The sequence below is a fragment of the Peromyscus californicus genome, unplaced genomic scaffold, assembly GCF_007827085.1.
Source record: "Peromyscus californicus insignis strain IS unplaced genomic scaffold, ASM782708v3 Scaffold_160__1_contigs__length_80793, whole genome shotgun sequence".
In the NCBI taxonomy this organism is placed as follows: Eukaryota; Metazoa; Chordata; class Mammalia; order Rodentia; family Cricetidae; genus Peromyscus; species Peromyscus californicus.
Window position 1 is genome coordinate 54,405 of NW_026294448.1, and position 14,823 is coordinate 69,227.

The window sequence follows — 14,823 nt, forward strand, 5'->3', positions numbered from 1 at the left end:
CAAGGGAAGCTACTGTTCCTGTCAGTTTCCTAAGCAGAGTTGAACTACATATGGCCCGTGTGTGTAGGAAGCACAGTTCGTTGGTTCTGAGCAAGCTGACTGTTCTGGCTCTATAGAAAACATAGTAGAGTAGAAGAGTGCTGCTTATTCAAAAGCAGAATGTGTTTCTTATAAGGCGAGTTAGAGTTGAATTCCCTTTCATAAACGGAGTTGAATCATATGCAGTTTCTGGTCCTAGCAGCAAGTGTTGTTTTCTGGTAGGGAGAGTCACTATTGTGCTCAATTGACCATACACAGTGCATAGAGCACTCGCGTCTGTTCCCAGCAAGTGCAGTGTATTGGACGCAAGAGAAGCTACTGCTCTTGTAAGTTTTCTAAGCAGAGTTGAATGAGATATGGCCCATGTGTGTAGGAAGCACAGTTCTTTTGTTCTGAGCAAGCTGACTGTTCTGGCTCTATAAGAAACACAGTAGAGTAGAAGAGTGCTACTTTCTCAAAAGAAGAGTGTGTTTCTTTTATGGAGAGCTAGAGTTGAATTCCCTTTCATAAACGTAGTTGAATCTCATGGAGGTTCTGGTCTAACCAGCAAGAGTTGTTTTCTGGTAAGGAGAGTCACTATTGTGCTCAATTGGCCATACACAGTGCAAATAGCACTCACGTCTGTTTCCAGCAAGTGCAAGTATTGGACGCAATAGAAGCTACTGCTCTTGTCAGTTTCCTAAGTAGAGTTGAACTAGATATGGCCCTTGTGTGTAGGAAGTACAGTCTTTTGTTCTGAGCCAGCTGACTGTTCTGGTTGTATTGGAAATATATTAGAGTAGAAGACTGCTGCTTTCTCAAAAGCAGAGTGTGTTTCTTGTAAGGCGAGCTAGAATTGAATTCTGTTTCATAAACGAAGTTGAATCACATGCAGATTCTGTTCCTAGCAACAAGAGTTGTTTTTTGGTAAGGAGAGACACTATTGTGCTCAATTGGCCATACACATTGCAAATAGCCCTCGCGTCTTTTCCCAGCAAGTGCAGTGTATTGGACGCAAGAGAAGCTACTGTTCTTTTCAGTTTCCTAAGCACAGTTGAACTAGATATGGCCCGTGTGTGTAGGAAGCACAGTTCTTTGGTTCTGAGCAAGCTGACTGTTCTGGCTCTATAGAAAACACAGTAGAGTAGAAGAGTGCTGCTTTCTCAAAAGCAGAGTGTGTTTCTTGTAAGGCGAGTTAGAGTTGAATTCCCTTTCATAAACGGAGTTGAATCATATGCAGTTTCTGGTCCTAGCAGCAAGTGTTGTTTTCTGGTAAGAGGACTCACTATTGTGCTCAATTGGCCATACACAGTGCAAAAAGGACTCGCGTCTGTTCCCAGCAAGTGCAGTGTATGGGACCCATAAGAAGCTACTGTTCTTGTCAGTTTCCTAATCATAGTTGAAATAGATAATGGCCCGTGTGTGTAGGAAGCACAGTTCTTTTGTTCTGAGCAAGCTGACTGTTCTGGCTCTATAGGAAACAGAGTAGAGTAGTTGTGTGCTGCTTTCTCAAAAGCAGAGTGTGTTTCTTGTAAGGCGAGCTAGAGTTGAATTCCCTTTCATAAACATATTGAATCGCATGCAGATTCTGGTCCTAGCAGCAAGAGTTGTTTTCTGGTAAGGAGAGTCACTATTGCGCTTCCTTTGCCATACACAGTGCAAATAGCACTCACGTCTGTTCCCAGCAAGGACAGTGTATTGGAGGGAAGAGAAGCTACTTTTCATGTCAGTTTCCTATGCAGAGTTGAAGTAGATATGGCCCGTGTGTAGGAAGTACAGTCTTTTTTTCTGAGCCAGCTGACTCATCTGGCTCTATAGGAAACACATTAGAGAAGAAGAGTGCTGCTTTCTCAAAAGCAGAGTGTGTTTCTTGTAAGGCGAGCTAGAGTTGAATTCCCTTTCATAAACGGAGTTGAATCACATGAATTTTCTGGTCCTAGCAGCAAGAGTTGTTTTCAGGTAAGGAGAGTCACAATTGTGCGCAATTGGCCATACACAGTGCAGATAGCACTCGCGTCTATTCCCAGCAAGTGCAGTGTATTGGACGCAAGAGAAGCTACTGTTCTTGTCAGTTTCCGAATCAGAGTTGAACTAGATATGTCTCTTTTGTGTAGGAAGCACAGTTCTTTTGTTCTGAGCAAGCTGACTGCTCTGGCTCTATAGGAAACACAGTAGAGTAGAAGAGTGCTGTTTTCTCAAAAGCAGAGTGTGTTTCTTGTAATGCGAACTAGAGTTTAATTCCCTTTCATAAACGGAGTTGAATCACATGCAGTTTCTGGTCCTAGCAGCAAGAGTTGTTTTCTGGTAAGGAGAGTCACTATTGTGCTTATCCAGTGCAAATAGAGCTAGAGTTGAATTCCCTTTCATAAACGGAGTTGAATCACATGCAGTTTCTGGTCCTAGCAGCAAGAGTTTTTTTCTGGTAAGGGGAGTCACTATTGTGCTCAGTTGGCCATACACAGTGCAAATAGCACTCGTGTCTGTTCCCAGCAAGTGCAGTGTATTGGACCCTAAGAAGCGACTGTTCTTATCAGTTTCCTAATCAGAGTTGAACTAGATATGGCCCTTGTGTGTAGGAAGCACAGTTCTTTAGTTCTGAGGAAGCTGACTGTTCTGGATCTATAGGAAACACTGTAGAGTAGAAGAATTCTGCTTTCTCAAAAGCAGAGTGTGTTTCCTGTCAGGCAAGCTAGAGTTGAATTCTGTTTCATAAACGAAGTTGAATCACATGCAGATTCTGTTCCTAGCAGCAAGAGTTGTTTTTTGGTAAGGAGAGACACTATTGTGCTCAATTGGCCATACACATTGCAAATAGCCCTCGCGTCTTTTCCCAGCAAGTGCAGTGTATTGGACACAAGAGAAGCTACTGTTCTTTTCAGTTTCCTAAGCACATTTGAACTAGATATGGCCCGTGTGTGTAGGAAGCACAGTTCTTTGGTTCTGAGCAAGCTGACTGTTCAGGCTCTATAGGAAACACAGTAGAGTAGAAGAGTGCTGCTTTCTCAAAAGCAGAGTGTGTTTCCTGTAAGGCGATCTAGAGTTGAATTCCCTTTCATAAAGGGTGTTGAATCTCATGCAGTTTCTGGTCCTAGCAGCAAGAGTTGTTTTTTGGTAAGGAGAGTCACTATTGTGCTCAAAAGGCCATACACAGTACAGATAGAACTCGCAACTGTTCCCAGCAAGTGCAGTGTATTGGACGCAAGGGAAGCTACTGTTCCTGTCAGTTTCCTAAGCAGAGTTGAACTACATATGGCCCGTGTGTGTAGGAAGCACAGTTCGTTGGTTCTGAGCAAGCTGACTGTTCTGGCTCTATAGAAAACATAGTAGAGTAGAAGAGTGCTGCTTATTCAAAAGCAGAATGTGTTTCTTGTAAGGCGAGTTAGAGTTGAATTCCCTTTCATAAACGGAGTTGAATCATATGCAGTTTCTGGTCCTAGCAGCAAGTGTTGTTTTCTGGTAGGGAGAGTCACTATTGTGCTCAATTGACCATACACAGTGCATAGAGCACTCGCGTCTGTTCCCAGCAAGTGCAGTGTATTGGACGCAAGAGAAGCTACTGCTCTTGTAAGTTTTCTAAGCAGAGTTGAATGAGATATGGCCCATGTGTGTAGGAAGCACAGTTCTTTTGTTCTGAGCAAGCTGACTGTTCTGGCTCTATAAGAAACACAGTAGAGTAGAAGAGTGCTACTTTCTCAAAAGAAGAGTGTGTTTCTTTTATGGAGAGCTAGAGTTGAATTCCCTTTCATAAACGTAGTTGAATCTCATGGAGTTTCTGGTCTAACCAGCAAGAGTTGTTTTCTGGTAAGGAGAGTCACTATTGTGCTCAATTGGCCATACACAGTGCAAATAGCACTCACGTCTGTTTCCAGCAAGTGCAAGTATTGGACGCAATAGAAGCTACTGCTCTTGTCAGTTTCCTAAGTAGAGTTGAACTAGATATGGCCCTTGTGTGTAGGAAGTACAGTCTTTTGTTCTGAGCCAGCTGACTGTTCTGGCTCTATTGGAAATATATTAGAGTAGAAGACTGCTGCTTTCTCAAAAGCAGAGTGTGTTTCTTGTAAGGCGAGCTAGAGTTGAATTCTGTTTCATAAACGAAGTTGAATCACATGCAGATTCTGTTCCTAGCAGCAAGAGTTGTTTTCTGGTAAGGAGAGACACTATTGTGCTCAATTGGCCATACACATTGCAAATAACCCTCGCGTCTTTTCCCAGCAAGTGCAGTGTATTGGACGCAAGAGAAGCTACTGTTCTTGTCAGTTTCCGAATCAGAGTTGAACTAGATATGTCTCTTTTGTGTAGGAAGCACAGTTCTTTTGTTCTGAGCAAGCTGACTGCTCTGGCTCTATAGGAAACACAGTAGAGTAGAAGAGTGCTGTTTTCTCAAAAGCAGAGTGTGTTTCTTGTAATGCGAACTAGAGTTTAATTCCCTTTCATAAACGGAGTTGAATCACATGCAGTTTCTGGTCCTAGCAGCAAGAGTTGTTTTCTGGTAAGGAGAGTCACTATTGTGCTTATCCAGTGCAAATAGAGCTAGAGTTGAATTCCCTTTCATAAACGGAGTTGAATCACATGCAGTTTCTGGTCCTAGCAGCAAGAGTTTTTTTCTGGTAAGGGGAGTCACTATTGTGCTCAGTTGGCCATACACAGTGCAAATAGCACTCGTGTCTGTTCCCAGCAAGTGCAGTGTATTGGACCCTAAGAAGCGACTGTTCTTATCAGTTTCCTAATCAGAGTTGAACTAGATATGGCCCTTGTGTGTAGGAAGCACAGTTCTTTAGTTCTGAGGAAGCTGACTGTTCTGGATCTATAGGAAACACTGTAGAGTAGAAGAATTCTGCTTTCTCAAAAGCAGAGTGTGTTTCCTGTCAGGCAAGCTAGAGTTGAATTCTGTTTCATAAACGAAGTTGAATCACATGCAGATTCTGTTCCTAGCAGCAAGAGTTGTTTTTTGGTAAGGAGAGACACTATTGTGCTCAATTGGCCATACACATTGCAAATAGCCCTCGCGTCTTTTCCCAGCAAGTGCAGTGTATTGGACACAAGAGAAGCTACTGTTCTTTTCAGTTTCCTAAGCACATTTGAACTAGATATGGCCCGTGTGTGTAGGAAGCACAGTTCTTTGGTTCTGAGCAAGCTGACTGTTCAGGCTCTATAGGAAACACAGTAGAGTAGAAGAGTGCTGCTTTCTCAAAAGCAGAGTGTGTTTCCTGTAAGGCGATCTAGAGTTGAATTCCCTTTCATAAAGGGTGTTGAATCTCATGCAGTTTCTGGTCCTAGCAGCAAGAGTTGTTTTTTGGTAAGGAGAGTCACTATTGTGCTCAAAAGGCCATACACAGTACAGATAGAACTCGCAACTGTTCCCAGCAAGTGCAGTGTATTGGACGCAAGGGAAGCTACTGTTCCTGTCAGTTTCCTAAGCAGAGTTGAACTACATATGGCCCGTGTGTGTAGGAAGCACAGTTCGTTGGTTCTGAGCAAGCTGACTGTTCTGGCTCTATAGAAAACATAGTAGAGTAGAAGAGTGCTGCTTATTCAAAAGCAGAATGTGTTTCTTGTAAGGCGAGTTAGAGTTGAATTCCCTTTCATAAACGGAGTTGAATCATATGCAGTTTCTGGTCCTAGCAGCAAGTGTTGTTTTCTGGTAGGGAGAGTCACTATTGTGCTCAATTGACCATACACAGTGCATAGAGCACTCGCGTCTGTTCCCAGCAAGTGCAGTGTATTGGACGCAAGAGAAGCTACTGCTCTTGTAAGTTTTCTAAGCAGAGTTGAATGAGATATGGCCCATGTGTGTAGGAAGCACAGTTCTTTTGTTCTGAGCAAGCTGACTGTTCTGGCTCTATAAGAAACACAGTAGAGTAGAAGAGTGCTACTTTCTCAAAAGAAGAGTGTGTTTCTTTTATGGAGAGCTAGAGTTGAATTCCCTTTCATAAACGTAGTTGAATCTCATGGAGTTTCTGGTCTAACCAGCAAGAGTTGTTTTCTGGTAAGGAGAGTCACTATTGTGCTCAATTGGCCATACACAGTGCAAATAGCACTCACGTCTGTTTCCAGCAAGTGCAAGTATTGGACGCAATAGAAGCTACTGCTCTTGTCAGGTTCCTAAGTAGAGTTGAACTAGATATGGCCCTTGTGTGTAGGAAGTACAGTCTTTTGTTCTGAGCCAGCAGACTGTTCTGGTTGTATTGGAAATATATTAGAGTAGAAGACTGCTGCTTTCTCAAAAGCAGAGTGTGTTTCTTGTAAGGCGAGCTAGAGTTGAATTCTGTTTCATAAACGAAGTTGAATCACATGCAGATTCTGTTCCTAGCAGCAAGAGTTGTTTTTTGGTAAGGAGAGACACTATTGTGCTCAATTGGCCATACACATTGCAAATAGCCCTCGCGTCTTTTCCCAGCAAGTGCAGTGTATTGGACGCAAGAGAAGCTACTGTTCTTTTCAGTTTCCTAAGCACAGTTGAACTCGATATGGCCCGTGTGTGTAGGAAGCACAGTTCTTTGGTTCTGAGCAAGCTGACTGTTCAGGCTCTATAGGAAACACAGTAGAGTAGAAGAGTGCTGCTTTCTCAAAAGCAGAGTGTGTTTCCTGTAAGGCGAGTTAGAGTTGAATTCCCTTTCATAAAGGGTGTTGAATCTCATGCAGTTTCTGGTCCTAGCAGCAAGAGTTGTTTTTTGGTAAGGAGAGTCACTATTGTGCTCAAAAGGCCATACACAATACAGATAGAACTCGCAACTGTTCCCAGCAAGTGCAGTGTATTGGACGCAAGGGAAGCTACTGTTCCTGTCAGTTTCCTAAGCAGAGTTGAACTACATATGGCCCGTGTGTGTAGGAAGCACAGTTCGTTGGTTCTGAGCAAGCTGACTGTTCTGGCTCTATAGAAAACATAGTAGAGTAGAAGAGTGCTGCTTTTTCAAAAGGAGAATGTGTTTCTTGTAAGGCGAGTTAGAGTTGAATTTCCTTTCATAAACGGAGTTGAATCATATGCAGTTTCTGGTCCTAGCAGGAAGTGTTGTTTTCTGGTAGGAGAGTCACTATTGTGCTCAATTGACCATACACAGTGCATAGAGCACTCGCGTCTGTTCCCAGCAAGTGCAGTGTATTGGACGCAAGAGAAGCTACTGCTCTTGTAAGTTTTCTAAGCAGAGTTGAATGAGATATGGCCCATGTGTGTAGGAAGCACAGTTCTTATGTTCTGAGCAAGCTGACTGTTCTGGCTCTATAAGAAACACAGTAGAGTAGAAGAGTGCTACTTTCTCAAAAGAAGAATGTGTTTCTTTTATGGAGAGCTAGAGTTGAATTCCCTTTCATAAACGTAGTTGAATCACATGGAGTTTCTCGTCTAACCAGCAAGAGTTGTTTTCTGGTAAGGAGAGTCACTATTGTGCTCAATTGGCCATACACAGTGCAAATAGCACTCACGTCTGTTTCCAGCAAGTGCAAGTATTGGACGCAATAGAAGCTACTGCTCTTGTCAGTTTCCTAAGTAGAGTTGAACTAGATATGGCCCTTGTGTGTAGGAAGTACAGTCTTTTGTTCTGAGCCAGCTGACTGTTCTGGTTGTATCGGAAATATATTAGAGTAGAAGACTGCTGCTTTCTCAAAAGCAGAGTGTGTTTCTTGTAAGGCGAGCTAGAATTGAATTCTGTTTCATAAACGAAGTTGAATCACATGCAGATTCTGTTCCTAGCAACAAGAGTTGTTTTTTGGTAAGGAGAGACACTATTGTGCTCAATTGGCCATACACATTGCAAATAGCCCTCGCGTCTTTTCCCAGCAAGTGCAGTGTATTGGACGCAAGAGAAGCTACTGTTCTTTTCAGTTTCCTAAGCACAGTTGAACTAGATATGGCCCGTGTGTGTAGGAAGCACAGTTCTTTGGTTCTGAGCAAGCTGACTGTTCTGGCTCTATAGAAAACACAGTAGAGTAGAAGAGTGCTGCTTTCTCAAAAGCAGAGTGTGTTTCTTGTAAGGCGAGTTAGAGTTGAATTCCCTTTCATAAACGGAGTTGAATCATATGCAGTTTCTGGTCCTAGCAGCAAGTGTTGTTTTCTGGTAAGAGGACTCACTATTGTGCTCAATTGGCCATACACAGTGCAAAAAGGACTCGCGTCTGTTCCCAGCAAGTGCAGTGTATGGGACCCATAAGAAGCTACTGTTCTTGTCAGTTTCCTAATCATAGTTGAAATAGATAATGGCCCGTGTGTGTAGGAAGCACAGTTCTTTTGTTCTGAGCAAGCTGACTGTTCTGGCTCTATAGGAAACAGAGTAGAGTAGTTGTGTGCTGCTTTCTCAAAAGCAGAGTGTGTTTCTTGTAAGGCGAGCTAGAGTTGAATTCCCTTTCATAAACATATTGAATCGCATGCAGATTCTGGTCCTAGCAGCAAGAGTTGTTTTCTGGTAAGGAGAGTCACTATTGCGCTTCCTTTGCCATACACAGTGCAAATAGCACTCACGTCTGTTCCCAGCAAGGACAGTGTATTGGAGGGAAGAGAAGCTACTTTTCATGTCAGTTTCCTATGCAGAGTTGAAGTAGATATGGCCCGTGTGTAGGAAGTACAGTCTTTTTTTCTGAGCCAGCTGACTCATCTGGCTCTATAGGAAACACATTAGAGAAGAAGAGTGCTGCTTTCTCAAAAGCGGAGTGTGTTTCTTGTAAGGCGAGCTAGAGTTGAATTCCCTTTCATAAACGGAGTTGAATCACATGAATTTTCTGGTCCTAGCAGCAAGAGTTGTTTTCAGGTAAGGAGAGTCACAATTGTGCGCAATTGGCCATACACAGTGCAGATAGCACTCGCGTCTATTCCCAGCAAGTGCAGTGTATTGGACGCAAGAGAAGCTACTGTTCTTGTCAGTTTCCGAATCAGAGTTGAACTAGATATGTCTCTTTTGTGTAGGAAGCACAGTTCTTTTGTTCTGAGCAAGCTGACTGCTCTGGCTCTATAGGAAACACAGTAGAGTAGAAGAGTGCTGTTTCCTCAAAAGCAGAGTGTGTTTCTTGTAATGCGAACTAGAGTTTAATTCCCTTTCATAAACGGAGTTGAATCACATGCAGTTTCTGGTCCTAGCAGCAAGAGTTGTTTTCTGGTAAGGAGAGTCACTATTGTGCTTATCCAGTGCAAATAGAGCTAGAGTTGAATTCCCTTTCATAAACGGAGTTGAATCACATGCAGTTTCTGGTCCTAGCAGCAAGAGTTTTTTTCTGGTAAGGGGAGTCACTATTGTGCTCAGTTGGCCATACACAGTGCAAATAGCACTCGTGTCTGTTCCCAGCAAGTGCAGTGTATTGGACCCTAAGAAGCGACTGTTCTTATCAGTTTCCTAATCAGAGTTGAACTAGATATGGCCCTTGTGTGTAGGAAGCACAGTTCTTTAGTTCTGAGCAAGCTGACTGTTCTGGATTTTTGGAAACACTGTAGAGTAGAAGAATTCTGCTTTCTCAAAAGCAGAGTGTGTTTCCTGTCAGGCAAGCTAGAGTTGAATTCTGTTTCATAAACGAAGTTGAATCACATGCAGATTCTGTTCCTAGCAGCAAGAGTTGTTTTTTGGTAAGGAGAGACACTATTGTGCTCAATTGGCCATACACATTGCAAATAGCCCTCGCGTCTTTTCCCAGCAAGTGCAGTGTATTGGACACAAGAGAAGCTACTGTTCTTTTCAGTTTCCTAAGCACATTTGAACTAGATATGGCCCGTGCGTGTAGGAAGCACAGTTCTTTGGTTCTGAGCAAGCTGACTGTTCAGGCTCTATAGGAAACACAGTAGAGTAGAAGAGTGCTGCTTTCTCAAAAGTAGAGTGTGTTTCCTGTAAGGCGATCTAGAGTTGAATTCCCTTTCATAAAGGGTGTTGAATCTCATGCAGTTTCTGGTCCTAGCAGCAAGAGTTGTTTTTTGGTAAGGAGAGTCACTATTGTGCTCAAAAGGCCATACACAGTACAGATAGAACTCGCAACTGTTCCCAGCAAGTGCAGTGTATTGGACGCAAGGGAAGCTACTGTTCCTGTCAGTTTCCTAAGCAGAGTTGAACTACATATGGCCCGTGTGTGTAGGAAGCACAGTTCGTTGGTTCTGAGCAAGCTGACTGTTCTGGCTCTATAGAAAACATAGTAGAGTAGAAGAGTGCTGCTTATTCAAAAGCAGAATGTGTTTCTTGTAAGGCGAGTTAGAGTTGAATTCCCTTTCATAAACGGAGTTGAATCATATGCAGTTTCTGGTCCTAGCAGCAAGTGTTGTTTTCTGGTAGGGAGAGTCACTATTGTGCTCAATTGACCATACACAGTGCATAGAGCACTCGCGTCTGTTCCCAGCAAGTGCAGTGTATTGGACGCAAGAGAAGCTACTGCTCTTGTAAGTTTTCTAAGCAGAGTTGAATGAGATATGGCCCATGTGTGTAGGAAGCACAGTTCTTTTGTTCTGAGCAAGCTGACTGTTCTGGCTCTATAAGAAACACAGTAGAGTAGAAGAGTGCTACTTTCTCAAAAGAAGAGTGTGTTTCTTTTATGGAGAGCTAGAGTTGAATTCCCTTTCATAAACGTAGTTGAATCTCATGGAGTTTCTGGTCTAACCAGCAAGAGTTGTTTTCTGGTAAGGAGAGTCACTATTGTGCTCAATTGGCCATACACAGTGCAAATAGCACTCACGTCTGTTTCCAGCAAGTGCAAGTATTGGACGCAATAGAAGCTACTGCTCTTGTCAGTTTCCTAAGTAGAGTTGAACTAGATATGGCCCTTGTGTGTAGGAAGTACAGTCTTTTGTTCTGAGCCAGCTGACTGTTCTGGCTGTATTGGAAATATATTAGAGTAGAAGACTGCTGATTTCTCAAAAGCAGAGTGTGTTTCTTGTAAGGCGAGTTAGAGTTGAATTCCCTTTCATAAACGGAGTTGAATCATATGCAGTTTCTGGTCCTAGCAGCAAGTGTTGTTTTCTGGTAAGAGGACTCACTATTGTGCTCAATTGGCCATACACAGTGCAAAAAGGACTCGCGTCTGTTCCCAGCAAGTGCAGTGTATGGGACCCATAAGAAGCTACTGTTCTTGTCAGTTTCCTAATCATAGTTGAAATAGATAATGGCCCGTGTGTGTAGGAAGCACAGTTCTTTTGTTCTGAGCAAGCTGACTGTTCTGGCTCTATAGGAAACAGAGTAGAGTAGTTGTGTGCTGCTTTCTCAAAAGCAGAGTGTGTTTCTTGTAAGGCGAGCTAGAGTTAAATTCCCTTTCATAAACATAGTTGAATCGCATGCAGATTCTGGTCCTAGCAGCAAGAGTTGTTTTCTGGTAGGGAAAGTCACTATTGTGCTCAATTGGCCATACCCAGTGCAAATAGCACTCGTATCTGTTCCCAGCAAGTGCAGTGTATTGGACGGAAGAGAAATTACTGTTCTTGTCAGTTTCCTAAGCAGAGTTGAACTAGTTATGGCCTTTGTGTGTATGAAGCACAGATCTTTGGTTCTGAACAAGCTGACTGTTCTGGCTCTATACAGTAGGGTAGAAGAGTGCTGCTTTCTCAAAAGCAGAGTGTGTTTCCTTTCAGGTGAGCTAGAGTTCAATTCTGTTTCATAAAAGGAGTTGAATCACATGAAGATTCTGGTTCTAGCAGCAAGAGTTGTTTTTTGGTAAGGAGAGACAACACAGTAGAGTAGAAGTGTGCTGCTTTCTCAAAAGCAGAGTGTGTTTCTTGTAAGGCGAGTTAGAGTTGAATTCCCTTTCATAAACGGAGTTGAATCATATGCAGTTTCTGGTCCTAGCAGAAAGAGTTGTTTTCTGGTAAGGAGAGTCACTCTTATGCTCAATTGCCCATACACAGTGCAAATAGGACTCGCGTCTGTTCCTAGCAAGTGCAGTGTATTGGACGCAAGAGAAGCTACTGTTCTTGTCATTTTCTTAAGCATTGTTGAACTAGATATGGCCCGTGTGTGTACGATCACAGGTCTTTTTTTCTGTGCAAGCTGACTGTTCTGGCTCTATAGGAAACACATTAGAGTAGAAGAGTGCTGCTTTCTCAAAAGCAGAGTGTTTTTCTTGTAAGGCGAGCTAAAGTTGAATTCTGTTTCATACACGGAGTTGAATCACATGCAGATTCTTGTCCTAGCAGCAAGAGTTGTTTTCTGGTAAGGAGAGTCACTATTGTGCTCAATTGGCCATACACAGTGCAAAAAGGACTCGCGTCTGTTCCCAGCAAGTGCAGTGTATTGGACCCAGAAGAAGCTACTTTTCTTGTCAGTTTCCTAATCATAGTTGAAATAGATAATGGCCCGTGTGTGTAGGAAGCACAGTTCTTTTGTTCTGAGCAAGCTGACTGTTCTGGCTCTATAGGAAACAGAGTAGAGTAGTTGTGTGCTGCTTTCTCAAAAGCAGAGTGTGTTTCTTGTAAGGCGAGCTAGAGTTGAATTCCCTTCCATAAACAGAGTTGAATCACATGCAGTTTCTGGTCCTAGCAGCAAGAGTCGTTTTCTGTTAAGGACAGTGAATATTGTGCTGATTTGGCCATACACAGTGCAGATAGCACTCGCGTCTGTACCCAGCAAGTGCAGTGTATTGGACCCAAGAGAAGTTACTGTTCTTGTCAGTTTCCTAAGCAGAGTTGAACTAGATTTGGCCTTTGTGTGTAGGAAGCTGACTCTTCTGGCTCTATAGGAAATACAATACAGGAGAAGACTGCTGCTTTCTCAAAAGCAGAGTGTGTTTCTTGTAAGGCGAGCTAGAGTTGAATTCTGTTTCATAAACGAAGTTGAATCACATGCAGAATCTGTTCCTAGCATCAAGAGTTGTTTTTTGGTAAGGAGAGACATTATTGTGCTCAATTGGCCATACACATTGCAAATAGCCCTCGCGTCTTTTCCCAGCAAGTGCAGTGTATTGGACGCAAGAGAAGCTACTGTTCTTTTCAGTTTCCTAAGCACAGTTGAACTAGATATGGCCCGTGTGTGTAGGAAGCACAGTTCTTTTTTTCTGAGCAAGCTGACTGTTCAGGCTCTATAGGAAACACAGTAGAGTAGAAGAGGGCTGCTTTCTCAAAAGCAGAGTGTGTTTCCTGTAAGGCGAGTTAGAGTTGAATTCCCTTTCATAAACGGAGTTGAATCATATGCAGTTTCTGGTCCTAGCAGAAAGAGTTGTTTTCTGGTAAGGAGAGTCACTCTTATGCTCAATTGCCCATACACAGTGCAAATAGGACTCGCGTCTGTTCCTAGCAAGTGCAGTGTATTGGACGCAAGAGAAGCTACTGTTCTTGTCATTTTCCTAAGCATTGTTGAACTAGATATGGCCCGTGTGTGTACGATCACAGGTCTTTTTTTCTGTGCAAGCTGACTGTTCTGGCTCTATAGGAAACACATTAGAGTAGAAGAGTGCTGCTTTCTCAAAAGCAGAGTGTTTTTCTTGTAAGGCGAGCTAAAGTTGAATTCTGTTTCATACACGGAGTTGAATCACTTGCAGATTCTTGTCCTAGCAGCAAGAATTGGTTTCTGGTAAGGAGAGTCACTTTTGCGCTTCCTTTGCCATACACAGTGCAAATAGCACTCACGTCTGTTCCCAGCAAGGACAGTGTATTGGAGGGAAGAGAAGCTACTATTCTTGTCAGTTTCCTAAGCAGAGTTGAACTAGATGTTGCCCGGGTGTAGGAAGCACAGTTCTTTTGTTCTGAGCAAGCTCACTGCTCTGGCCCTTTAGGAAACCCAGTAGAGTAGAAGAGTGCTCCTTTCTCTAAAGCAGAGTGTGTTTCTTGTAAGGCAAGCTAGTGTTACATTCCCCTTCATAAGCGTAGTTGATTCACATGCAGTTTCTGGTCCTAGTAGCAAGAGTTGTTTTCTGTTAAGGAGAGTCCCTACTGTGCTCCCATTGCCATACACTGTGAAAATAGCACTTGCATCTGTTCCCAGCAAGGACAGTGTTTTGGAGAGAAGAGTAGCTACTGTTCTTGTCAGTTTCCAAGCAGAGTTGAACTACAAATGTCCCATGTGTGTAGGAAGCACAGTTTTTTTGTTCTGAGCAAGCTCACTGTTCTGGCCATATAGGAAACCCAGTAGAGTATTAGAGTGCTCCTTTCTCAAAAGCAGAGTGTGTTTCTTGTAAGGTGAGCTAGTGTTGCTTTCCCCTTCATAAAAGCAGTTGAATCACATGCAGTTTCTGGTCCTAGCAGCAAGAGATGTTTTCTTTTAAGGAGATTAACTAGTGAGCTCCCATTGCCATACACAGTGCAAATAGCACTCGTGTCTGTTCACAGCAAGTTCACTGTATTGGACAGAAGAAAATCTACTGTTCTTGTCAGTTTCCTAAGCAGAGTTGAAATATATATGCCCATGTGCTGTGGGATGTTCTGTATGGCAAATGTGTTGGTAATTAGTCAATAAATAAATCTCTCTTTGGCCATTGGCTAGGCAGGAAGTGTATGCGGGAAAAGGAGGAGAATAAAGCTGGCAAGTGTAAGCCTGAGTCACAGAGAGACTGCCCGCCACCATGATGACAAACTGCATGTGACGATGCCGGTAAGACATGAGCCATGTGGCAAGGTATAGAATAATGGAAATGGATTAATTTAAGCTGTAAGAACAGTTAGCAAGAAGCCTGACACGGCCATACAGTTTGTAACCAATATAAGTCTCTGTGTTTACTTGGTCGGGTTCGAGCGGCTGTGGGACTGGCAGGTGAAAGAGATTTGTCCTGACTGTGGGACAGGAAAAAATTCTAGCTACACCTGTGTGTAGGAAGCACAGTTCTTTTGTTCTGAGCAAGCTCACTCTTCTGTACCTCTAGGAAACACAGTAGAGTAGAAGAGTACTTCTTTTTCAAAAACAGAGTGTGTTTCTTGTAAGGTGA

At 43.0% G+C, this 14,823-nt stretch overlaps 1 long non-coding RNA gene across 1 annotated transcript in view; it reads left to right on the forward strand.

Moving 5' to 3' along the window:
- LOC128111424 (uncharacterized) overlaps window positions 1-14,473 on the forward strand; it is a 33,154-nt gene extending 18,681 nt beyond the window's left edge. Inside the window, exon 3 of the long non-coding RNA XR_008218650.1 lies at window positions 14,385-14,473. This is a non-coding gene — a long non-coding RNA (uncharacterized LOC128111424). The remainder of the gene's footprint in view (window positions 1-14,384) is intronic.
- Window positions 14,474-14,823: the final 350 nt, after the last annotated feature.